Source organism: Prinia subflava, chromosome 11, assembly GCF_021018805.1.
Source record: "Prinia subflava isolate CZ2003 ecotype Zambia chromosome 11, Cam_Psub_1.2, whole genome shotgun sequence".
Classification (NCBI taxonomy): Eukaryota; Metazoa; Chordata; class Aves; order Passeriformes; family Cisticolidae; genus Prinia; species Prinia subflava.
The window spans coordinates 8406686-8433192 of NC_086257.1; the positions used below are offsets into that span (position 1 = coordinate 8406686).

General features: G+C 41.7%; 1 protein-coding gene across 5 annotated transcripts in view; it reads right to left on the minus strand.

Annotated features, from left to right (window-relative positions):
• Positions 1-26507, minus strand: part of PAX3 (paired box 3) — a 73425-nt gene that overhangs the window by 23529 nt on the left and 23389 nt on the right. The gene's annotated exons all lie outside the window — the stretch shown is intronic.

A 26507-nucleotide genomic window follows, 5' to 3' on the forward strand; every position in this document is an offset into this window, starting at 1 on the left:
ACCAGGGCTCTAACTGTGAAGGCAGCAGAATCTCTTCCAGTACCCAATTACACTCTCTTTCTCCAGCAAACTGTAATGAACCAAAAAAGTAGACTTTCAAAGCCAGTCTTCACTTGCATCAGCTGCTGCCCAGGCAACCAGCATTCCTTCTTGCCTGAGTCTTCAAGGGAAACCACCTAAAGAGGGCAGACACTCCCCAGCGATGCTGGAACTGCTTGTTCAATGGAAATACAATCATTGCTGCTACTACGTCAATTTCTTCAATGCCAAAGAAATTATTGATATAGACATTGATTTAATATCATCCTTTTAATGTAATTTATTTGGAAGCAAACTGTTTCTCAAGCTCCAGCTAAAACCCCCCACCAGGTTCATTTCTAGCTATCTTACATTTCCAATTTCACTCAAGCTGTTTGAGCTAATAAATACACCTAATCTGTTTACTTAGAGCATGAGAAACACAAAGTGCTTTTTCAGACAATTCAGCTGAAAAGTTTATTAATTTCTGCACACCAAAAAAAGAAAAATTACAGCTAGACCAGTGGCTCTTTTGTGAAAGATGTCTTCATTTTCCAGACAGCATCAATATCTTGGATCCAGCATACAGAGACATAAGGAGAAACTCCTGTGGATCTCAGCATCCATTGATCCACAGGAGTTACTGAACATCCACATACTGAACCAACATCAGTTCCCAGAGACTCTTACTTGTAGTGAAGGTTTGTCCCAAGTAGGACTAGACTAAGAGGTTCTCATTCTTGAGAATATTATTCTCTAGAGCAAAGGAGAATCAGCACAAACATCCTATCCTAAACAGTTCAAGTTCAGTCCTTATTAAACAGGCAATCTAGAGTATCCCAAAATTAACCTACTACATTGTCTGAATTAGTGACAAATCCCCAAATCTTCTCAGGGTCCCAAGTGACACCTGCCTTCCTCAGCAACTGCCAAGTTACAACCCTCCAGGATGGCTCAATGCTGTCATTCGAGAGCAAAAAGAAATATAGGATATTTTATAGTTTCCCAGTGCCACTCTCAGATACAATCACACATCTTAAGCAGAACAGCTCTTGCTTCCCAGCTAGGCAGGAGGAGAGCACACCAGCCACACCACCAGGGTAACACTGGCTACCACTGCCCTCTGCCCTTACCTGGTGTGAGACCTGAAACAGAGTTCAGAAATGTCCCTTTGGAGACAGCTTCTCTGGCAAAAGCTGCCTTTAATTGTGTACAAGGAGTTTAAAAGAAAAGGAAGTCAAACCCCGAGATGTCAGGAACTCTTTCAATGCTCTTTCAGCCTCCATGAGTAGAACTTTTTCAAACATCTATGAATGTGCCTTAAAAAGCTGGCTTAAACTGTGCAATTTATAGGGGATATTTATAGCTAAATTTCTGAAGTGAACTCCCTCACCAACTGAGTGGGAAGTGTCAGGAGACATATCATTAACTTTTTAAAAATGTTTCATAAAGACTTAGCAAAATCTTGACATGTTTTCCTATGCTCTCATTCCTTTCTGCAAAAGAATGTAGAACTAAAACCTGACTTAATTTCATTTTCACTTTTTATTTCATTAAACAGTATATGAAAGGCACAAAGGTAAATCAATTTAAAAAACAGACTCTATAGAATCTAAGACTCCAGAACAATATGTTCAATCAGGGGCAAGAATTTAAAGAGAAAGCACTAAAATTAAAGTGGGGAGAAAATGTATATCCCACAAAATGACTTTCATATCTGCTTTCATTGGCATTACCTTTTGCCAGGCCTGACTGCAATGTGCAGCTTTATTGAAAACATTGGCTTCTTTTGTCTTATTTGCCCTGTGATATTAAAGTCAGACAAATGTAATCTCAAAGGATAGCTACATGTCTGTACTACAAACTGTACTGTTTTTATTTCTTACAAAGTATTCATAAATATCACTATCATCAAGGAAACCTTTATTACTTTTTTTTCCTATTAAAATATCCTTATTAGATCTTTGTATAGCTGAGAAGGCAGTCAGAGTACTGGCTAGGCATAAAAATTGGATACACCTCAGCCTTTAGATAAGCAACATAATTTTGTGTATGTTCAATAGTCACAGTGCATTGCCCTCTCTCTAAGCAGCATCTCATTAACAGGTCTACTGACTTCCATGATATTCAAAGATATTATTCAGCACCAACAGAGCAGGTGCAATTTTAGCTCAGTTATTTCTATATCCATCACCTCCACAGACACAAAACCTGCATTTCACTAACCTTTACATGTGTCCTAATGATCCTAATTTTCCAATCCATCAAGTTATAAATAGAAAAAGATTCACTGCCCTGGGAGATTCCCTGACTCCTTGGGATCACTGGAACCTCTCTTACAATACAACTCAAAATGGGAGAGGCAGCCAACAGCACTACCAGTTGTTGAATCACAAAGAGTAATTAAAAAAGGAATTACAGAATTAAAGAGAAATTATTTGTCCCTTAACTGCTCATGACCTATCTGGTGGCCTAAGGAAATGCTGCATGCCGATTATCAGCACAAATGCAAAACCCCACTGCCCAATGTCACAGGCATTTGGTCACCTGGAGTTCTGCAACCATCCCTTTTCCAAACACTGTAAATAGACACATCGGGGCAAAAACCAAACAACAAAATGACACACAAGAGGTCATTCTGTGGGCTGTTCTTCCTCTCAGCAAGACATTTCATTTGAATAATTAAATAACAATAACATGACAACCATTTAAAGCCCATGCATTAGGGCTGCAACACGGTGCACCTAACAGAGGCAGGCGGAGGGGTTATCATGGAGAGGTTATGATCCTGCAACCCAGGGAAGCAGAACTTCCCTCACAGCTCTTCACACTCTCACATTTTTAATAGCATATTACACAGCCTCTTCCTCCTAGTGTTAACAGACAGAATGAATCCTGTCTAGCCATAGATCTCGCTAAAATAGGGCCAATGAAAAATAATTTTAAAAGGCAAAGGTCAGGGAAGGTTCTGGTAGAGGTTTATTAGCTAGCTATCCTCCACACATCCATCTTCTCAGCTCTTTATGCAAGCAAGATTAATTTCACAGTCTCCCCCTAGCACCACTGTGGCTCTGGAGCTCACCAGGGTGTTCATTCTGCTGGCCCTGGGGCTCACTGGGGTGTTCATTCTGCCAGTCCTGGGGCTCACTGGGGTGTTCACTGCGCCAGTCCTGGGGCTCACTGGGGTGTTCATTCTGCCAGTCCTGGGGCTCACTGGGGTGTTCACTGTGCCAGCCCTGGGGGTCCCCAGGGTGTTCACTCTCCTGCCCCTGCGATTTACTGGGGTGTTCACTGTGCCAGCCCTGGGGCTAATTGGGGTGTTTGCTCTCCCAGTCCTGGGGCTCACTGCGGTGTTCATTCTGCCAGTCCTGGGGCTCACTGCGGTGTTCATTCTGCCAGTCCTGGGGCTCACCAGGGTGTTCACTCTCCCAGTCCTGGGGTTTGTTGGGGTGTTCACTCTGCTGGATGTGGGGCTCATAGGGGTGTTCACTGTGCCAGCCCTGGGGCTCACTGGGATGTTCACTCTCCCTGTCCCGGGGCTCACTGGAATGTTCATTCTCCCAGCCCTGGGGCTCACCGGGGTGTTCACTGTGCCAGCCCAGGGGTTCATTGGGGTGTTCACTCTCCCAGCCCTGGGGCTCACTGGGGTGTTCACTCTCCCAGCCCTGGGGCTCACTGGGGTGTTCACTCTCCCAGTTCTGGGGCTCACTGGGGTGTTCACTCTCCCAGCCCTGGGGCTCACCGGGGTGCTCACTCTCCCGGTTCTGGGGCTCACCGGGGTGCTCACTCTCCCGGTTCTGGGGCTCACCGGGGTGCTTACTCTCCCAGTTCTGGGGCTCACCGGGGTGTTCACTCTCCTGGTTCTGGGGCTCACTGGGGTGCTCACTCTCCCGGTTCTGGGGCTCACTGGGGTGCTCACTCTCCCAGTTCTGGGGTTCATCGGGGTGCTCACTCTCCCGGTTCTGGGGTTCATCGGGGTGCTCACTCTCCCGGTTCTGGGGTTCATCGGGCTGCCTGGGCAGCAGTGGCTGCTGGCGCCCGTCCGATCCCCTCAGCCGTCCAGGCCCAGGCGAGGCGAGGCGAGGCGAGTGACCTCCTCGTGTTTGCTCGGGTGCAGGCAAGGGGAGTGCGGCAGGGCCGCCACCCCCACACAACCCCACAGCAAATGACAAATGACACTTTCTCTTTGTGATCTTTGGGATTTTTGTTGACTTATTTGGAGGCTTTTGTTGGGTCCTAAGAAATGGCCTGTGGCTGAGGCCTATTGGGCCGATTTCCACGCTCCATCTGTGGTATCCATCAGCGGGGCCTTTGCCCGCATTCAGGGCTCTGACACCTGCCTGGCAGGATGCGGGAGGCACAAAAGCGGCTGCCGCGGAGGCGGGGGCGGCGGGCCGGGGGGGGCAGCCGGGTGAAGGGGATGCACAGCAGGGGTTAATCCAGCTCCCCCTCCCCAAACCTCCGCACCTGGAGGCGTCCCTCCGACGCTGCCTCTCCCCGCCAGAGGTGAGGGGCTCAAACACAGCCTCCGTCGCTCTGAGGGGAGTTAAGGAGGGAAGGGAGGGAGGGCCGCGGAGCTGCCGCGGGATGGGGTGTCAGAGGCACCCGAGGCGCTCCCCACACACACCTCTGCTGCCTCCCTGCCACGGAGCAGCATAGGAGCCCAGCAGGGCATTCCTGCCTGGATCCTTGTTTGTGTTGGGGTGGGCTTTTAACAGCCGACTTTTAACAGCCGACAAGATAGAAATGCACCAAGCATCCTTTTCTTCCTCAAAATAAAGTCCACAGGAAGATAAAACGGCATCCTTGCTAACAGCCCCACTCTCTCCTTCCCTCTCAGCAGTCCTGTTTAGGGGCAGGCTCTCATATCCATATAAAATATAATGAAGACTCCAGAGCACCTCTCTCCCTCCCAGCACACCAGCCCTGCATTTTCCTGTGTTTGCCTGGGGAAACATGACGCCAGGCTCCCCCCTCTCCTCCTCCTCCTCCCAAAACCTCACTGTCACAGCAAGGAGCCATTAAAAAGAAAATACGCCCTGCCAGGTCTGCGCTAATCAAACCAGGACAAATAAACTCTGACACTCAACAACTCCCCGAGTGCCTGCAGCCCGGGGATGAGATTAGTTATGAATATGGCAGGCAGCAGGGGACGAGCTCAGGGGTCCCGAGTCACCCCACAGCCACCTGTGAGCTCTTCAGAGGCCACAACTGAATGCCGTGTTTATCTAAGATAAAGCATGCTTCAAGAAACAGAAGAGCACCCCTAAAGTTTAGGTTCTCCCACCAAAGCACTTTTGGGCAAGGCTGCTGATACTCAGAGCTGCAGCTTTACCCAGTTCAACGTTCAATTTCTGTGCTTCAACACCCGTGAGGCAAGAGGGCAGAAGGGAGATTTGGACACCCCAAGTTTCACCCTATAGAGTCACAGCCCAAAACTTTTAATCATCTAGACTCCTTTTCTTTGAAAGGAAGAGCAAGATCAAATTTCAGGAAACAATGAAACAAGCAGCCACAAAAGATTTCTCATATGGGTTATGATAAAACATGCTAATGTTTCCACATGCTTCTTTTTCCTATTAAAAGTAAAAAATTAGGAATCAGCAAATATAAAAATAAATTCTCAACCTTTCTAGAAAGCAGCAGAGTACCTGGTACAATTTGAAATACCCACAAGTAGTAGAATTGCTTTTAACCAATTCTACTGGCATTTTGACTATGATCTATCAAAGAAGGAGAAATGAAACCAAAAAGAAAGGCTCTGTTCTAGACAGGAATATCGCTCATCTAACAAGGATTAAGTCACACTTCAATTACTCCTTTGAAAACCACTGCTATTTGTAAAGGACATACTTACAAAAAAAATTGTGAATTACTTTTTTTAGCTCCACAGGCACTTTAAAAAAGGTCTGCAGTGAGAAAATGAGGGAAATGTTGAGAAAATATGCTGCTACTTAAGTAAACCCATTAATAAGAGTAATTAATCCGTTGCAGGAATTGAAAAAGAACAAACTCGTATCCTGTGAGCTCTAAGCTGGAAAGTCAGCACAGAAAGGAAGCAACCACCACAGCAGCGATAAAAGTGATCTTCTTGAGAGAAATGGATGGTATTTTTATTTTGTTTGTGCTGATTCACATAGAGAAATGTGCTTTGTACGGCAAAGTGAAAAGGAAAACAGTAGCTGCAGTAAAAGGAAATGGCCAACAGTGACTTTTATTTACAATTACCAAGAGACAGGCTATTATTGACCATATGTGCCACAATCGCCCTCCTTATCATGGGTTGGCCATCATGTCCACTGGGAGCTGTTAATGAACTGGGTAATTGAGCTGCTGACATGTGTTACCAAAACAAAACAATAGGAAGAAGAGACAAATGAACATTTTATTTGCCAATCAGAGTAGGTTCCGCTTTTCAGAGAACTGTGCCTAAGTAAGTGGCTGAATACATAAAACAGTGCATTGAAGGCAAGCAGATGCATGCACAATAATGGTTAACTGACAGCCTATGGCCCATCTGTGCTTAACATTTTGTTAAAGAAATTACTTGACTTGCTAAAGAGACAAATCATACAGCTGCCCCAAGTGCTGCATTATAAGAGATAAATCATTAGCTAAACTGTTTCATGCTTAAAATGACAATGCATATTAACAGTTATGCAGGGACATTTTGTCAGCACAGCTTGATGCAGTTATAAGTGACAAAAAATGTGACAGCTCATAGCTATTCAATGATTTCAACTTAGAAGAGAATGACAACACTGTGAAAACAATTTCACCGCATAAACAATAGACAATTCACAGGCTCTTCTTTTTTAAAAATATATTTAATTCTTTTTGCAATGATGAAATAATATGGAAAGGAAAAAAATGCTTAGTGTTTAACTGTTCTGCACCATTAATCTGCTAGCATGTACTTCATTCAAAACCACAGAGCATCACATTCCATTTTAAATATCAAAGACTGCATCGCCAGCACTAAGAATAAATGACTAATTCTCAACTGTGCATGAAAGGATAAAGAATTTCTAGAGTGAAAGGAAGGGAAAAGGAAACTGCAAATACAACTACAAAAATCTCTTCTTATTCCCCTACCTCCTTTGCTAAAAAGAGATTTGCTTTGTTGATACAAGTAATGCTCAAGTACTTAACAGCTTTGCATGTGGGTCTGATCCCAACTTTCACTGCTGTAAATTTGTAGTGGGGGATTACTATTATTATTATTACTATTATTGTCATTATTATAATTATTAACATTATTATTATTTTACATTGAAAACTAAATATAAAGGAACTGCAGTTAGCGCTTAGATCCTATGGTCCAGGGAGTACCCATACACGTATGTGTGTTACTGAAAAAAAAAAAAGGCAAATAAATAATGTGATATGGTAAAAGTCATGTAGCCTGTAGGAGGCTTCCCTGTGGTTTCAGCAGTTGGTATTCACATAAGGTTTAATGACTAAATAAAATTTAAGTCGCTAGCTTTCCCCACGAAGCCAAGACTTCCTCGCCTACTGTGTACAGTTTCCATTCACTGGCCTTAAAAGACTGCTCTGCTGTTTCTCCCGGTCCACGAGCGAAGCTGGTTCAGGTTTTGCCCTTGCTCTGTGTCTGTCCCTCCTTTCCCAGCAGAGCCGGCAGGGCCAGCGGGCGGCAGCGGCGGGCCCGGGGCGGCAAAACCGGGAGCCCCCGGCCGCCCTCCGAGCACGGCCCGGCCGCCCCGGGCAGCTCCGCAGGAGCCGCAAGGCAGAGGAAAGGCAAAAACACAGCTCGCTGGTTTTCTCCAGGAGCTCCGAGTGCCTGAATCTGGGGTTTTTCCTTTCCCACAGGGAGCATCCCTGGTAACGCTGAGAACACGGGTATTTAAGTATTTCAACGCCTTGTCTGTTCACTTACAAATTCTAGGACATTTCAAGGAAAAACTTCCAGAGGATTAAAGAACTTTGCCTCCTAAAAAAAATAATAATAAAAAAAAAAATTTAAAAAAAAAAGTGAAGGAAACTAAATACACAAATTTAAATGAGGTTTTCTCCCAAGAAACTTTAGGAATTTGATATTTTAGGTGATATTTTAATATAAGACAGGGAGACAGTAGGAAAGTGATATTTTAGGTGATCTTTTAATATAAGACAGGGAGACTTAGTAGGAAAAAAAATTCTTTTTTGCAGAAATCCCAGAACATATTAAGAAAGGATTGGCATCATGTCTTCAAGCCAGTATCAGCTGATGGAGGAGCTGATTGATAACCAATTAAGACTGAAAACTCTGAGTATCTTGGGAGATGGAATTTGTCAGCTGAGAAATTAAATAAAGCAAATGAAGGAGTCTCAGGATAAATAATGAGACTGTATTAGTGAATTAAAGCACTGCAAATAATTGAGTTGTCAGCAATCTCTCAATTGTGTAAGGCAGTGTAGATTTTACAGAACAAAAAAAATCTATAAATTATATTTGCCTCAATCCTTTGCAACAACACCATGCAAACAGAACTCCTAAAGTTATATGAGCTGATCAAACTACTGGGCACACCAAGACAGAAAAGGCTTACAACCATTTTTCAACAACAATTCTGTATTTCTTCACTGATTCCACTTGTATTATTGTTAAAATATTTTTTAAGAAAAGAGAAACTTTACACATGGCTAAAGTAAAAAAAAAAAAAAAAAAAAAAAAAAAAAAAAAAAAAAAAAAAAAGAGAGAGAGAGAAAGTTTTAATGAACTTCCTATTTGTCTCAACTAGTTCTAGCACCTGAATTAATAACATTCTTTATTCCAAACAAACACTAGCAGTGCAAGCTGTTGTAGATAGCTCCATCTCCATGTCATAATTACAGTCCTCAAATTCTCAGTGGGAAATCAAGTTTATCATCTCTTCTTAAACCTACAGCTGCAGCCACATCATGCCTCGAGCCACTTTTACTCACTACAGAGGTACACTGAGTTATGACCACCTCTATTTATCGCTTTTAGGACTTGGAATGGCCAAAATATTTCCAGACTTTTTTTTTTCCCCTTAAACACAATATTGGATTTTGTCATTGAATAAAACTCCATTTCCTCTAGAAATCACTTAACTTTGCAGGAGAGTTGTGTGAAAGAAAACTAAATGCACTGACTTCTTTTCCTCCACTTTTCAGATTTCAGTCAATAAAAATAGTTTATCTTTTGCATCAAATATTTTTCCTGTGATTGATTTTTGAAGACACTACCTACTCCTGCCAAATACTTCTTTTCCAGCCAAAGCTGTTAGTAATGCTGGGTCACTTCCATCGGAGCTACTTAAGAATTGGGGTGCTGACCTCAAAATCCATCATCTTCTGTCATGAAACCTGGTCCTACTGGGCATTGAGCCCTCCAGTCCCACTGGTCAAAGACAGCCCCTGCCTTTATGGTTGTTCCAGTGTTTGGGATAAAAGGACCCTACAACAGGATAGCAGCAGGGTGCTCAGTTCCTCTTTGTGTTACTTCCTGTGGGGTTTCTCATTCCAGCCCCTACCTTGGGTGCCAGCATGGGGTGGTGCAGGACTCTGCCCAAGGCTCCCTGAAGCACACAATGCTGTTTCATTCATTACAGTGCCTGTGAGGCGTTACAGTAATTACCCTGAGTCCATCCAAGAACTGGTCACCTGCAGATGCTCCTTGTTCCTCACCCTGTGAGGTTTGCATGCCCACGAGCTCCTGGATCATCCTTTAATTACACTTCCTGGGGACTGTCTCCTACCAACCTCACAAAAGCCACTGGAGCTCGCATTTGTCACCTGACCACAGCACTGCCATAATACAGGCACTAAACAAACATGAGAAAATAAAGCACACACACAGTGCTCTGAGGACATGGACCCTGGCTTGCTAATAACGAAGCAAGGTATGTAGTTTGCTATCTATTCCAAAGAAAACTCACAATTTTTCAGTCCAATTAAAAAAAAAACAGAACAAAGGCCCACACCAGCTGACCTCAGAGCAGTCAATGAAAGGGAGTGATGGGCTGTGCTTGGTTGCAGCCAGCCCCGCAGCACCTTTATAGCATGGAAAATGTGCCAGCTGGGAGCCACTCTGGATCCAGTCTCCACTCCACAGACATCTGTAATTCCCATACATTTGCTCTCATTTACTACTTGTTGACAGATGCTGATAAATGTTCTTGAAAATCTACTGGAACAATGGTTGCTGGTGAATGCCTAATGGTAGAGATGTCAAAAATTATTTGACTAAATATACACATACTTAATTTCACCAGCTTTGAAACCTCTACATATATTAACCAATTCATAACTGTCTCTCTGAATTATTAGCAGTCCCAAAACCTGAAAAAGTAACTCTGCACCAAATCTACTGCAATAAACACACTGGCTTCTCTTAACTATTCACCACATACAGCAGAAGTGGCAGGATCCCTGTTGATGGCTCCTGTAGGCTTTGTTTGGACACTAACATTACAAAACATATTTTCACTAATTTCCTTTTTTTTTCCCTCCCACAGTCTCCCTATAACATAAGCATCCAGAATTTCTATGTCTTAAAGTGACATGATTGTCTAAACTGAGAGTATTTAAGTGATATATAAGGTACAAAACCACACATACAACTCATTTGCTCCTTGCCATTCCCAAAGAATAGTTCTACATTCCCAGTATTAAATGCAAGTCACATTGTGTCAGTGGTCTTTGGATCCAAACTCTAGACTCAGATGTAGTCCTCACCCACCCTCAGGCATCAGGAAGGTCCACACTCAGAAGACACAAGGTTTTTACTTTAGTTCCTTTTACTCAAATGGGGAACCCAGTGAAAGTTCCTCTGGGTTTTTTGGAGCACAAAGAGGAGCTCACTTTTAGATGATCTCCCACACACTGAAAATCAAGCATTTCATTAAAACTGAAGGGTTTACCCTCCAGAAATAGGGCAAATTCTCAAAGATAATAGTGAAAGTGGCCCCAAATCAGATTTGCAATGTTTAAAATTTGGGGGGGGGGGGGGGGGGGGGGGGGGGAGGAAGAAATTGCCAAAATGCAAATAGATGAATCCAGAAAAGTTAAAATGCCTAGTTTCTTAGCTACAGTCTTTCATCTCTGTAAAATCAGCTATCTTAAATTGTTAGGCTGTAGGGTTAATTGATAGCATCTATTTAAAGGTTCTCTCTGTTTCCCCAGAGGTCCTCAACATTTCAGCGGGAAGTAGGAGAAGATCTGGGAGAAGCTTTATATCAGCTATAAAAATCCTGACTCCTGCTTCATCTTGCCTTCCAGTGCTCTGGCACCACTCAGAGTCCTTTTTTGCTTCCACTTTTACTCAACTAGGAGCACCACAGCCTGCAAAGACTCATATGTGCACTGCTGGGTACCCAGGAACATCACAAGTGAGAGTCCTAATAGCTCCATCACTAAACATGCAACAAGAGAGCTTTCTTAGGTGAGAACAAAAGTAGTTGTCCTTGTTTCTAATTTCTCCTGCAAACATCATATTATAGCACATTCAAAACCAAGAGGGCTTCTCGAAAGCAGACTCTCCAGAGTGTTTGGCATTTTCCTGCCACCATATGAAAACATAACAGGTCCTAAAATGGAAGCTTGAGTAGCTCATCTTGTAAATCCAGACTGAAAGAGAAATACCTCCATGATAAGTCCTGGAAGAACTGCAATCACTAACACAGAGCCTGCCCTCCATGCCTATGCAAACAAGCAGCACATATATTGCTGGGCTTTTCTAGGAAACTTAGAAAAGGCAAGCACTCAAATCCAACTGAATTTCAGCAAAAATCATGTTCTTTCTTTTTATTTGACAGCAAATTTTTAAAAAGCTGATTTTTTTCTTCAATTCATACCCTATGGATCATGAGATGTGATTCTCTGCCTGCTTTAGGTCAAACTCTGGTGAGAGCCACATCAAAGTAGTTAATACAGATTAGGAAATCTTGGCCTGCAACCCAGCCGGACAGAGCCCGATAGAGGGGCCTGACAGATGCCCCAGATGCATCCAGGGGGAGTCTGCCAGAGTGAACTCTGCACATCAGCAGAGAGACAGAAAAGAATAAAAGCTGCACTCTGCCAGCCAGCCTCCTGTGTCTGCAAAGGAAAACTGAGATCAACGGAGAAACCAGCTCTTGGCATCTTTTCTAAGTGGCTTCTTTTTATTGTTAGACAAGCAGGACAGGGAGATCCAGGGGCCCAGGTTTAATCCTGACCAAGGGGATCACAAACCACAAAACAAATGCAAGAGGGCTACCCTGTGAGAGTAGTGGACTTTTTGCCTTCATCTGCTGTTGGCCAAGTAATCAGTGTTATTCTGTGCCTGGTAGCACATATATGTTGTGCCTTTGGGCTCAGAGCAGAAACCCAGAACCTTAGTTGTCTCAATAGACATCAAATGAGACAGGAATTCTAGAGGGGCTTTGCTACTGTGACAGCTTGCCAACATCTGCTGCACTTTGGGTACCAGTGAGCTGAAACCACTGCTCATCATAGAGCTCAATAGCCTCCTTCTCTACTTAAAAGTCTAAACATGTCTGTGCACCTTCATGGGCTTACATTATTAGGTCCTTTTCACAGAGAAATCCCAAGATCTGTGTTGCTACAGCTCCCAGCACAGTGGCAGTCCAAGAGCAGGGCTCCTGTTTACCATAGAAATACAAATAACAACAAGTGGTTGAGTGACAGATGGCCTGGAAACATTTCTGATGTTTTCAGTGACAATTACCTATTCAGATACTCCAGTCAGACTTTCCGAATCACAGTCTAAGGGCAGTTGCCAAACAATATTTTACAAACAAACTTTGACCCAGGCTGTGTTCTAATGAACACTCACTTAATTCTAACATATATGATCACATATAAATGGATTAACCAATATGTGCAGTGGGTAACTTCACAGTAAATGCTCAGATTGGGATCTTCAAAGAGAGCCTGCATCTGTCATTACAATTAAATTACAGTCATGCTGTTCTGCTCAGGCACCAGAATTTGTATTGCCAAAATCCTTGCACTTTTTGAAAGTTTCCTTCAACTCGAAAATTGTTTTGCAGCATTCAAAGATCTAGTGTTTGGGGGTTTTTTCCAATCTGACTGCTCAGGAAAAGAGTTTGCAAAAAGTGCTTCAATCCAAACAAAATCTCATCCAAGCTTCCATGCTTTGTTTTGCATTTTCAATCCCATATCTCTTGGAATTATTTCTATATTCTTCTATATAAGACACAAAACTACTAGAAGTGCCACTAAGATTTTTTTTTTTTTTTGCTCCAGATCTAACCCAAGAAACTTAATTACAACCAGGGTATGTGTAAGGAAAAGTCTAGACCATCTTCTGTCCAACTTGCAGCAAGTGGGACATCATTGCCTGCCTCTGAACAGTAACACATTTAACTAGAAAGACAAAAATCAAGCACCTTTGCCTCCAGGAATGTTATTGCATTGGAGACTTCAATTTTCATTATAATCTGGGACCATCAATGTTCAGTAGGAGGTTTGTGATCTTTCTAAGCAAACCTGGACTTCGTTTTGAATAAAAAATGGGCCTATTTATGGTTTTGCATCAAAGTCATGTGAAATGTCTGGTTTTGCATGGATTCAATTAGAGACAAGCCTAAGGCACAAAAAGTTCAGATCCTGATCAGGATCCAGGCCCGCCCAAAGCTGAGGGACATTTAGACTGAGTGACTTGGTTCTCGTCCATCTCTGATTCCAGCATGAAAACCAGGTGGGACCCACTTCCAGCAAACCCCTGGTCCTCCCCAGATTTTTGCAGCTTTTCCAGCTTGGCATGTCAGCAGCAGCAGGAGGGTTCCTATGACTTCTGATGGGATCTGAAACCCGTAAGACACTGAGTCCCTGCAAACCAAAACCGTGGCATCTTCCCAGCTCTCACAATTAAGCTTTAAGCCATAAGTAAAAAAGAAAAGCCAAATTAACAGTCCTATTGACAGTTTTATAGACCCCTGAGGGCTCTGCTTACATCCAAAGACAGTGGGGCTTTTCTAAATTAAAGTGAATTAGCAATCAAGTTCCTAAGAAGGATTCATTTAATAAATTAAAGGGCAGAATTCAAAACAATTTCAAAAGTAATCCCTTGGACGAAAATCATTCTCAGTACAGTGGAAAAATGGAACGTTGTCATTCTGATGCTTGTCTTAATTGGCAATCAGTTGTTTTTCTCTTTTAAAGTAATTGTTTATTATTTTAGTGGCCACCATCTAAAGCTGCCATAAGCTTCACTGGGAATATGATAAACTCCTAATTTTGTCTGATAAACTCAAGTTATTTTGTTAATTTTTGCAACCAGAATTAGGGAGAAATAATTAGAAGTAAATTTGATCCTGCTGAGCCACTGAAGGAACCAAGATTCCCACAGTCCTCCTTAGCCTTGGAGTTCATGAAGACACTGAACAAACTTTTGGCTTTCTGAATTCTGCACCGCACGTACAACATGGTTTCAAGAGTCTGTTCCCATGATGCAGCTCACGTTTTTTAGCAGAACTCTGTCAGGACCAGGCTCTAGCACAAAGTACTTTACAGAGTTTCAATTCTCAATTTAGCAGCACAGATATTCTCACAAAGTTAAAGCCAACCCCATGGATTTCCTGAGAGCTTATATCAAACTCAATGCAGCTACAAAAGTGACAGCTTACAGACTCCCAAAATGCTGTTCTCTTTAACACGATTTCCTGTGGTAACACACAATTCACTGGAAAGCCTTTGCACCCATTTAGGAACAGGCAGACTTTCAAATTAACTTCGGTGGAGCCATGACAGATTATAGTAGCAAAGGTTCAGCTGCTCTGCCGTTTAGGTATGTTTCCAATTGATGTCATTTCATGCTTTCAGATCATGGTTGCAACTTGGTGAGAAAGGGAATATTTGCCCTTCTCTCCATTTCACTTTTCTCCTTCCAAGCTTTCTCCCCCGCCTTTCCGATTCTGTGCTAGTGGAAAAAACCCCAAAATCTAGTTAAAGTCTTTTGTGAAAAACGAAAAGAGAGAAGGAATCATTTGTCTTCTAGAGGGAGAGGCATGTGGTCATGGAACTCACTCAGGATGCTTTAGAGTGGAGACCAGCTGAACAGTCTATAAGACCAGCTCCTTCTCTATTTCCACTCTTCAGAAGGTCCAATGAGTGCTTGCAAAAAGGCAGATCAAAACCCAACCAAACAAAAACCCAACACACAAAGACAAAATAAGCCCCAAGCATTTGAGTTTGACTCCTCCACACTCCAGATACCCAGCAGGGGGTAGCTATACAGATGAAGTGGAGGAACTCGGAGGACTGGTTACAGTTTTTACCTTAATGCCAGGGACACACATTCCCTTCCTAATGCAGTGACATGCCCTGCTCACAGCAGACAGGACAGGCACTTTATCCCCTACTCCCACCAGGAATTCCATCTGAAGTCAGGAAACTTCTCCTAGCAAATATGATGTGCTCCCAAAAAAAAGTCAGTTTTGTCCGACTGCCAGGGTCCAACAGGGAAAGCATTTTTTCAAAAAAAAAAAAAATCAAAGTTTGACTGTTACAGCTCAAGGGTTTTCTTTATATATAAGACCTTCCTCATATATTTTACCAACACAAAATTCAGAAAGATTTACTGAAAGACTTAATTAAGAGGCTGGAACCCTTCTATTATAACTGCACTGAAGAGCAGCAAACACATGACTGTTTTCTTGAGCATGCCAAAGCTTTCCATTATGCTGATGTCTCTGGAGCTCAGGACTTTCCAATGCACAACATATATACTAAATGCACAGTTCAGGTCCACAATATTCACACTATACACTAAGTAAAAGTCCAGCAGATAATCTCTTTTCTGTCACCTCTTGTCACACTGGTTCCCAGAAATACTCAGTTATCACTGCACATTATATTTTAATCACCATTCAGTGCAAACATAATGGGCTTTAGTGAACAGTCATATTTATTATTCCTACAACTATGCCCTTGTCTTCCCTTCCAAAGCATAAGCAAAGTTGCACCGTTCAAACACATCTCTTTAGAAAGTCAGGCAAAGTGCTTCCTAAAGGCACCAGAATAACAGTTTTTAAAAGAACCGTATTCCATTTTTTCTTTTTTTTTTTTTTTTTGGGGCTTGTTTCAATGGGGAGCATCTTAGCGTGGAACTAAAATAAGTCAACACCACGAAGCACAAAAGATTGCAAGGATTTTCTGCAGCATGGGCTTGTCAAAGCAAGTAGGCAGCCTTTGTGTGCTCCGGCACAGCAGGAGCATTCCTCCAGGTCTGAGTGGCGGAGTGCCCCCGGCCACGGCTGCCCTGGGCGCCAGGGTTCCCACACCCAAGGCGGTGGGAAGAGGAGAAAGCAGAGCTGCAGAAGCAGCGTTGTAAATGGGATGAACTGGTCAACGCGCTTCTTAGGAAATCCATGGCTTCCAGGAAGGATCACGTGGAAAGATTTACAATACCTCCACATCAAAGGGTTTGACATTGGCTATACTGGTCCTTTCAAAAGAAAGACATGTCTGTCCCCTATAGCATCAACTCTGACTCAGGCAAGAGTGCAAAGACATTGCTGAGAATCCTGCATGTCCATACAAAAATAAGTTTTATTTTTGGATTTAAAAAGGGATTGAACAGAAAACAGTACCAAGAGTGATTGAAATAAAATTTGTATTTTCCTTTGCTCCACTAAGGATGCTCAATTTAAGTCTTAGTCTTGCAAAGTGTTCTGATAAATCGCCAAGTTTTCACAGTTAAAACTTCAGTTTTCTGTTTTCCCTTTACATCTTGCGCCAAGGCAGCTTTACGGATAACGCCTGTGTTAGGAGCATGAATGGATGACCCTCCCATACACACTGACCCAAAGATAAACTTTGACCTGATGTTTGCTAATAACACTTCTTCTTAAGATGCCTTGTTTCTTTTATGAACTACTGCTTGACTCTAGGATCTAGAAGCTGACATGCATTAATATACATCTCTGGGTGCCCTTTGACTTGGCCATCAAGACCCTTTGACCCCAGACTTGATTCCTAAACCCTGTCAATTGTTTGCAAGTGGAAAAAACTTATTTTCTAGTAATAATTAATTTGAGACGTGTTTTATTAAGCATTTCTCACCTCTTTTTAACTTCTTGTTATTTGAATTTGAGTACAAGTGATTTCTTTTCGTTTAGTGGGTTTTTAGATTTAAAAAAAACCAAAAAACCGACCTAAAGATACTCCTTTAGAATTTAGTCTTTTGTTTCCAAGCTTTGTAAAACTCCCAGTAACACTCAAGCGCTTTGACATCACAAAAAACCTCCCCATGAATGATAATATAGTCTAAAAAGCCTCCTTTCGTGCTTTCTCAGATTTGCCTGCGTATTTCTGCAGCTTCACAACTTTTTTCAGATTACTTTACTGCATTTTTCAGATGCAGTCCCACAGCCATAAAAGCCAAAGGCAAAACTTCCACTGATTCCCATGTCAGCAGGATCCAGCCTTTAGGCTGAGACGCTCAGAACCACTTTCTAGCTAACACTTGGTGTTTTTAGACTTAATTCTTGGAAGAAGTTTCAGAGTCTAGAGTAAAAAAAACCCAGACAGATACATTTATAGTGACATCTATTCCTCCCCTCTGTGTCCTGTGTTCTTGCAGCCATACACACACTATGCACTAAAAGGAGAGGGTGAGAAGCCCACCAGCAGCCCATCCGTGCAAGCACGGGGCGTGCTGCCACTTCCTGGTACATTCAGAGCTGGAAATTTCTAATTCCTGGAATCATGTTACATTATGGCAGGAATTGCTGCACTTCTGCCTGTTTTACATCAGGCCTGAGAGACTGCACAAAGGGAATGAACGCTTTCCAGTGCTTAGATGATGTATCGAGTGTACATTGCACAAGCAGCACTACAGCAGTCAGAGTCTGGGAAGGAACACCAGGAAATAAAAGGCCTCCAGCCTCAAGTAGAAGCACTGGGACACAGCAAATGAGGGGTTTTAGCAAAGCAAAGAGACTACCCACTATTTTTGTTCAGAAAATGCAGTATAGCCTCAGCAATTACAATGTTATAGCCTAAGAGCTGGCTCTGCTTTCTTGCTTGGCAAAAATATTTCCCAAAAGTTCTGAGAAAAAAGCAGCTTAAAAATAAGTTTTGCATTTATAAATCTAAATCCACATAGCACAAACCAACACTCACTGAAGAAATCAAAGATGACAGACACATCAGGCACTTGCACCAACAAGGAAAACCAGGTGCCAATTTCATGGAAAAGATGCTAAAGTTTTACCTCTTGCCATGCAGCTAAATTAGACTTCCGTTTAATTGAGTGGGAGAATAGCCAGACAAGAAATTTTGTGTTTTCAAGCATCCCACTCCCCCCTGAAGGGTGCATCCCAAGCACCACCCCACATCTCATGTCCCCCTGGCTATCAGGAGTGGCCCAGGGCAGTGTCCAGCCTCAAAGCACACTCATCTCATGGATAGAGGAGTCTCAGTCACACACACAGCATCTAGGGAACTCTACCAGGCAAGTAGAAATAATCAAGGATTAGGGGTTTTATTAAATCTTTATGCATGTCTGAGAAGATCTAAAATGCTCTTTCCTCTTTCTAAAAGAGAACATACCCCAAACAATATGGGGTTCTTTTCAGGGTTTGGGGCTTGAAGACTCCCTTGGATCAGACAATTAGACAGATTTCTGTAGGATAAAACCATGAGTAGAGACAGCTGCAACAAAGGAAAAAAAAAAAAAAAACCTGTTCCAAGCAAGGCCCTGGCTGCAACACCTGTCCCACCAATGCATGTTGCATCCAGGTCTTGCTGGGTTTGAAACCAAAATCTAAGGAGAAAGCAAAGCTCCCCAAAACTCGTGCAAATGGGATTTGGGCAGATATCCCAACTCTCCAAGTTTCCACAGAACAGGGTGTTCAAACCCCAAGTGGTTTGCTGTACGTTCAAATAATAAATAACACACATCATGGGACTTCCGTGCTTTCTGTTTCCTTTTGTCAGCTCAGCTGACTCCATCCAGTCATCCTTCTTTTGCTCTGGTCATAACATTTGAAGACTGTTGCTTCCTTTTGCAGTCCTGCTCTCCCAGTTTTACCTTGGCAGAGGCTATTAAACTGGTATGCTAACCAGCAGGAGAGAGAACCACCCCTCTGGGACAGGCACTGACCTTCCCTGCTCAGGGCAATTACAGCTACCCCAGGGAAAGAGAACAGTGCACTTTCCATTTGCAGTGGAAAAAAAGAAGTTTAGATAATATTGGAAACAGCTTAAAATCAAAGGAGAGATGATGGAAACAGCCCAGCAAGTCAACTACACCAAACAGGACTGCCACTGCCACAGATCCTGGTCCAAGTCCAGCTGGACATACAGGCAAGGCAGCTTGCACCAGCTAAGGCTCTATGCTACTCGTAGAAATCCTCTCTATTTTCAGCTGATGAAATGATACTTTGTCAGTCTTGATTTATTCAGAGGGATCCTCATAAAGCCTTATCCCTCCTATAAGAGGAGAATCTTTTAAAACCAAACTAATTTAATTTATGGCTTTGGCTCCAATAGACTACAGATAAAACCCTATGGACATCAGGAGGGAGTCATACAAAACAAAGGTCGTTGGTTCTGTACAGTTATTCCAGCTGGAATTCTCAGACAGTGAAGTGTTCACACAATGCCATTTTTTCTATTACTATGTAACTTCAAAACTGTGCTATTCCTAACATATACAAGAATTCCTTTTTTCTGCTCCTAAAAAAGAAAATACAGTGGCCACTATAAAAGAAAAGATGATATTTCTTCTTGTATGATGGTCGAATCCTTCATACAAGCACAACCACACTGAATAGCCTTTTAGATTATTTGTTAGACTGAAGTTCAAAGGAGGGTGCAGTGTAGCCAGGAAAAAAAAAATAGTCCCTCTGGTTAAAATTTAGCATGCAAGATCTCAACAAAAGTGATTTTTTTTTGACTGTGCCAATGCTTTTGTTTTCTCAACAACAGCAACAAAAAATTATTTCTTCCTTCTCCTCCACAGTAAACCATTACCAGCTGTTGATGGAGTATTTTTTTAACATGCATTAAGTCATATTGTATATTGTCCATTTCATGTGTGTAGAGCATTTTTTGCTACAAATTCTTTACCATATTAAACCAAGTGTACCACCCAATCTTGCCACACAGCCTAGGGCTTGTTAACCCAAGTGAGATCCCACCAAACAGGATCATGCTGGAAACTGAAGTTACATTTGCACAAAGGTGGTCACAGCAGCACCTGCAAACTAACCTGTGCAGCAGATTTAACCAGTGGAAAGCAAAAGCCACTCTTTCCAACTAAAATACATTTACATTAAAAAAAGACCCCCCCAAAAAAGGAAAGAAAAAAAATATCAAGACCAAAAAAGCACCTCCAAGATGCAAGTAGCTCAGTAATGTTGCAAAACTTCACATATTTCAATATGGTTCTTGCCACACACTTCTGCTCATGTCTTATTATACAATCTTCTGCATCATCTGGATCAAGGCCACAGCACTTTTCTCACATTGCAAATTCATTATTATTTCCTTGTTTCAATAATTTGACAATTTAATGCAACTATGAAGATAAGTTCAGGAATCTTTTCTTACGCCAGGACTTTAAAGTATGCCTGTTTATGGGCACATCCATTTGGGCAAAAAAATCATGTATTTGTTTTTCATGTGCAAATTTGGGCCAGTGGAAAATCAAGCCCCATGGGGATAATTTAACCAACAATACAAAAAAAAAAAGTTGTGAGGCAAATGTGAAACTTTGTCCTTAATTTACCCTGTTAGGGCAAAATAAGGCAGGAACCTCATACCATGTGTGCTACATAGCTTAGGTACAACAGCATATGCTAAGTAAGGAGGGTTGCAGTCTTGGCTCTTAATCTCATTGTTTATTGTGGTTTAAAGTCTGACCCTTAACATTATATGTGGCTTAAAACTATATTTGGAGAAAAGATCGAAAACAACGCTCCAAGGTTTGTAAATGTGTTTGTCTTTAAGGTTTGTTCCAGAGGAAACCATGTGTGTCTTAGCTCGCTCCATAAGCAAAGCCTTACACGATTTTTAAACATGCTAATGCTCACATTCTGCATCTCAGGTTAATTGAGAAGGGTTTTTTGTTGGTTTTCTACTAGCAGCTTGCCTACAATCCACCAACCCACCACTCTTTATGTATATATGTTGAATAATTATGAAGCTGTGAGTATTTATCACCTTTTCTGAGCAGTAAGCAGAAAGAAATACAATACTATTACTTCCAGCTACTGGCTTTCCCAAGATAATTAGATAACACAGTGGACTGAAGCCTTGGTTAGCCCAATGCTGTTCAAGTTAAGTGATTGACATGCCTCTGTCTGGCTGCTCTATTAACTGTTTCATTTTGTTGCTATTTGCAGTTTGCTTGGCTAATACTTCGAACAAATACAGACTGTTTCTTTAGCCCCTTTTTTCTCTTTGACCTTCTCCTGCCCATTTTCTTTGAGTCACTTCAAACTGCCTTGAAAAGGCCTGTTGAATGTGCACAGTCCATCAGAGTCCCAGGTTCATCCCATTCCTTGCCCTGAATGCTCTACTTCAAAGATGGGCCGCATTCTTTAATTGCCCTTTGAATTAATATCAAAGGGTCACAATGCGAGTGCCAGAAGAGAAAGAGGCTTTAATGAAGCAAAGAGCTGCCATTCATTTGCAGATAAGCACGTTTTTATGCCTGACTGGTCACCATGGCTAAATGCTGGGTGAAGAGGAGGCAGGGCAGGCAGAGAGGCTTTTACTTAAGTGGTGATTAGTTCAAACAAACAAGAGTAAACAAATAAAAAAACAACGCAAACATCCCCACAACAGAAAATAAGTTAATATGGCTAAATGTGTTAAAAAAGCATCAACATCCCATTGTGTTCATAAGGCCTTAACCCTTGGCAAAATGCTAGGGTCCAGCTCAGCCTCTGCTTGCTCCTCTCCACAAAAAACACTTTGGGGTTTAAACTTTCACCCTTAGACTCAGACCAAAGAAACAAATAGTTTTAATACGTTCTTTCCAGGGTTATAAAGAAAAGGAATGAGCAAGTTAACTTTGCTTATTTTTTTCTGAGACAAAGCACGTTGATTAGTTTGCATTTTAGTGCCTAGGGAAAAAAAAAACAAACCTTTACTCAAATTATTATTGATTTACATTTTCCTAATGAATTCAGTACTGTGTTAAAATGTGTGGGTGTTCAACTTTCTTAATTGCTTAAAGATCTCTAATATTTTGTTTTAAATTACAGTACTTGGGGATTTTGTTAGGTTGACTTGCCAGTTTTGATTATTGGAGGCTTATGAAGCTGCACTAAGAAAACTTACTGAACTTTTTAATTTTGCCTATGAAGTCTTCTATTTTCTCTTTAAAATAGCAAGAAAATAAAATTGAAAAAAAATTAGAAGCTTCAACATAAAATATAATGTAATATAATTCCTGCCACAATACAAGTACATAGAAACAAGAAGTTCCCAGGTGTCCTCTGTATAAATTCTGCCTTATTATTTATAGACTCAGAGTTCTCTTTACACAGAAATAATTTACTTAACAAATACAAGGTTGTTTCCTTGCAGAAGAATTACTCCCCCATGAAAGAGGATTAGCTATACTCATAACAGTGCAAAAGTGACTTATGAGTGCATTCACACCAGGAATTGTGCTGCTATCTCCCATAAGTAAGAAGGCTGTAGGAGTACAAACAACCTGGAAAAACACAGACCATATTTTTAGCCTCACTTCTGCAAAAAGGGTTCCTCATTACTATTGCATCCACTCAAGCCTAATTCTGTGTGCAATCTGTCACAAGACTTTCCCTCACCAACACTTCCTGGGATTTTTTTCTTTTTTTTTTTTTTTTTTTTTTTTTTTTTTTTTTTTTTTTTTTTTTTTTTTTTTCTCCTCCACTGCTACTCTACCCCTGCCTTGCTTAGCAAAAGTGTTCATCATCCCAGTCCTGGATCAGAATCTTTATTCCTCACCAGAACATGAAGAACTTTGACCTTAAACATCCAGCTGGAAACTCACTACTGACAAACTCTGGAAAAGCATCTTGCATTTGTGGAGAGAAGCAGCACAGTGATGAAAAACATGCAACAGAAGAAAAGGTCTCAGCTGCAGAAAAGGGGCAGAAGAGACTTGGAGGTTTCAGTGCCAGCATGGTTAAATTGCTTTTTTTTCAGGATACAAAGCCATATGTTGAGCAGCCTGCTAGAAAACTGCTCAACTGTAGTGCATTAAATTAACAGTATTACTGAAATTTGGATGGGGATTTTTGAGCTACCCTGGTTTGCAATTTTGCTTTAACACTAGTCAAGACCCTCAAAACTCTGAGATTGATTTCATTTCATGTCAAACACCATGGCTGCAGTGCTCCTCTAACACCTGATGCTCTTCTGTTTCAGAAGTGTTACATTTTCCAACACATTTTTCAAAAAATATTAGCAAACTTATTTTCCCTATAAAAATAGGGAAAATACTTCACATTATTAATTTCACTCTTCTTCATATATTCCCAGGCAGCTCTGTACATTAGGCTAGATTACACTTTAGCATAAGACATAAAACATTCTGCCCCACTTGAATTCCTCTTCTAGAAATCCCAGCCTCGGAAGCGCACTGGAAGTAAAACTGCGTCATTTGAACAGTACTTTTAGAAATGCATTTAGTACATTCAGTCATTTATATGCCACCTCCACTGTAGGACAGGAATGTTTCCCAGATGCAGTGCACTTCAGAGCAGGGCTGTGGGGACAGTGGGGACAGCGAGCTAAGCCTGACACATGGCTCGAGCTGGGGGCTGCAGATGGAAAAGCTGTTCCCAAGGGCTTGCTCCGGGCTGAGGGGCTGCTCAGGCAGCTCCCAGCTCTGAACCACACCCAGCAGCCTCCTCCATGCCACAGCCTCTCAGAAGGCCACAGAGGCAGGCCAGGTGCCACCAGGGTTGTTTGCTTCACAAGGCAAAGGTGAGGCTCAGGTACAGACAGTCCCAAGGCTGGCACAGCCCCAGCCTCACCAGCAGGGACGAGGGCTCTGCCCCATGACAGACACTGCAGTGTCATTGCAGGAGCTCAGACCTGCATTTGGACCCCCATCAGTCACAACCAGTAAGTCAAATCTACTCATACACCAATTGCCACAATTATTGCATTACAACAAGCACCAAACACACAGACTGTCCTCTCTTGACCAGCAGTGCAGTGAGGTTTGCAGCCTGTAGAGATCTTCTTTGATACAAACTGCTCTTATTCCTAACACACAGTTTAGGAATACAACAAAGTGTCACAATAATTCCTGACTCGAATGTATAAATTACACATGTAAAGCTATAGCACAAATCTCCAGCAAGAATACCTAAACTTTGCATTTGGAACATGTTAAGAATCAACCCAATAAAACAAAACAAATAGCTTACATGCTTTCCAGCCTTCAAATGTTGGTAAACTGATTTACCCTTATATATTAACACACCCCCTCCCCAACACTAAAATGGGGAAAATGGATTTTCCTATTAAATTTATTCTGTATTTTGTCTGATCTGTCACTCAGCCTCTATCAGTACATAAAACATACATAGTGTACAACAATAACAGTTCTAGAATAGCCTAATGCTGGGCAAACCAGAAAAATATTATTCAAGCCATCTTACATATTCACTACCATAAAAACAGATAAATCGCTCTGCTTTGTGAACCAAAGGGACCATTTATTATTGTCATTATCATTATTGAATTATCAAGAACCACCATGAAATTTGAAACATAAGCAAATGGATTTCTTAGTGTTTTGTATTACAGCAGTTCTTTGCTGATACAAAGCAGAACAGAGCCATTCACAGAGACAAACCACGCTGGACAGGGGCATGCACACAACCAGCCCTACTCCCCTACAATTAGCTGTCCTTCCAGCACTGCCTGGGGCATGCATGTTCCTGGACAATATTTTCCTGAAAATTTTGTGACAAACACCACAAGACCCTTTTGTGATAACTGGATTCAGCTATTCTCTGCTTTTTGTCATTTTTAATATTATTCCTGGGTTTGGATTTCATTTAAATAGCTTCACCACCATGCTTGAAAGTTTGATTACCCAGCTTTTTGTATTATCTGCAACTTCAGTAGTAAATCCTATACAAAGTAATTTAATACTGACTGTGGGTTTATTACTTTTACTAAACAAAAAAAAAAAAAAAAAATAAAGGGGGGTGGCAGGAAAAATTAAATATATAAACTGAAAAAAAAAAACTTTAGAGCTTAAGAATGACCATCTAATCTTATCTTCAGGGAATTGACTGAAAGTAGCCAACTCAAACTCTGAAGAACAGCATTCCCCTACCATCTATGTCCTGTGGGTGGAAATACAGTCCCAAAAGTCAAACAATCTGCTCTTTGCTACCAAGAGTGCCACCATTCCTGGGGTTTATGCAGAGCCTGAGGCAGATGGGCACATCCTCCTTCATGTCCTGCCCAAACCCAACCTCCTGCCAGACATTTTATCAAAATTTTTAGGTAGTCTTTAAGAGCTCACGATGTTTCTGGACAGAAGATCAATGAAACCAAGTCTGGTCTTTTTTTGTTTTTTAAGAAAAAAAAACTTAAAAGATCACTGAAACTGAAAATTAAATCAAATCTTAGAAAATATATAAACTCAAAGTTTGAATTTCCAGCAAAACTCCAATCTATGGGAAAGCACCAGTGCTGTCAGCATTGCAGCTCCTCTGCAGGACAGCTGCTCTCCCAGAGCTGCTTGTTCTAACTGCACAGAGTCCCAGGAAGCACCAGGAGGCTTTGGACACATTTTATGAAGTTTTCTGCACTGAATATTTATTTGATAAATTTCAGTCTTCCTATTTAATTTCAAGACATTCTAAAGTTCTGAAGAAAGGGCTTTATGTGTGTTTAAAAAATTTTCCCCCTACAAGTTTTATACTACATCTGTTTAACCTTAAGACTAAATTAACAAAAGAGTTTGGAGGTTTTTGGTCTGGAAATGTTCAGTGACAAACTTTTCAGAAAACAAACACTTCAGACAGTTACAGAACAGAGGTGTCTAGTTTTCACACATACAACACAACCTAATTTTCTTAAAGGAAAATTAAAAGCTGTACAAGAGAATCAAAATGTGACCATATGTTAATTCTTTAATCCTAAAAGTCCACTGGTATGGGCCCAAAGCACATGCTCTGATATAATCTGTCCTGTGCTCAGCCCAGAGGGACAAATCCTACTCCCACTGAAGAACAAGAGGCTCACATTGACTTCAGCAGGAGGAGGATTCTCCAGGAGCAGCTCCCAGACATGGACAGCAGTGCTGAGATGGCCCGAATCAAACTACCGTGTGTGAATCCAGAGAATACTTCCTTTGTCCCTGTGTCCAAACAAAACCATCATTTGAATTACCCTCACTTGAAGAGCTAAAGGAGAGGCAGGAGAAACCCACCTGAAAAGCTCTTCTCCACTTACTATCCAAAGCACAGGCACTTTACATAAGCTCTATTTTTTTTTTTTTTTTTTTTTACTATTAGACCCCAGCA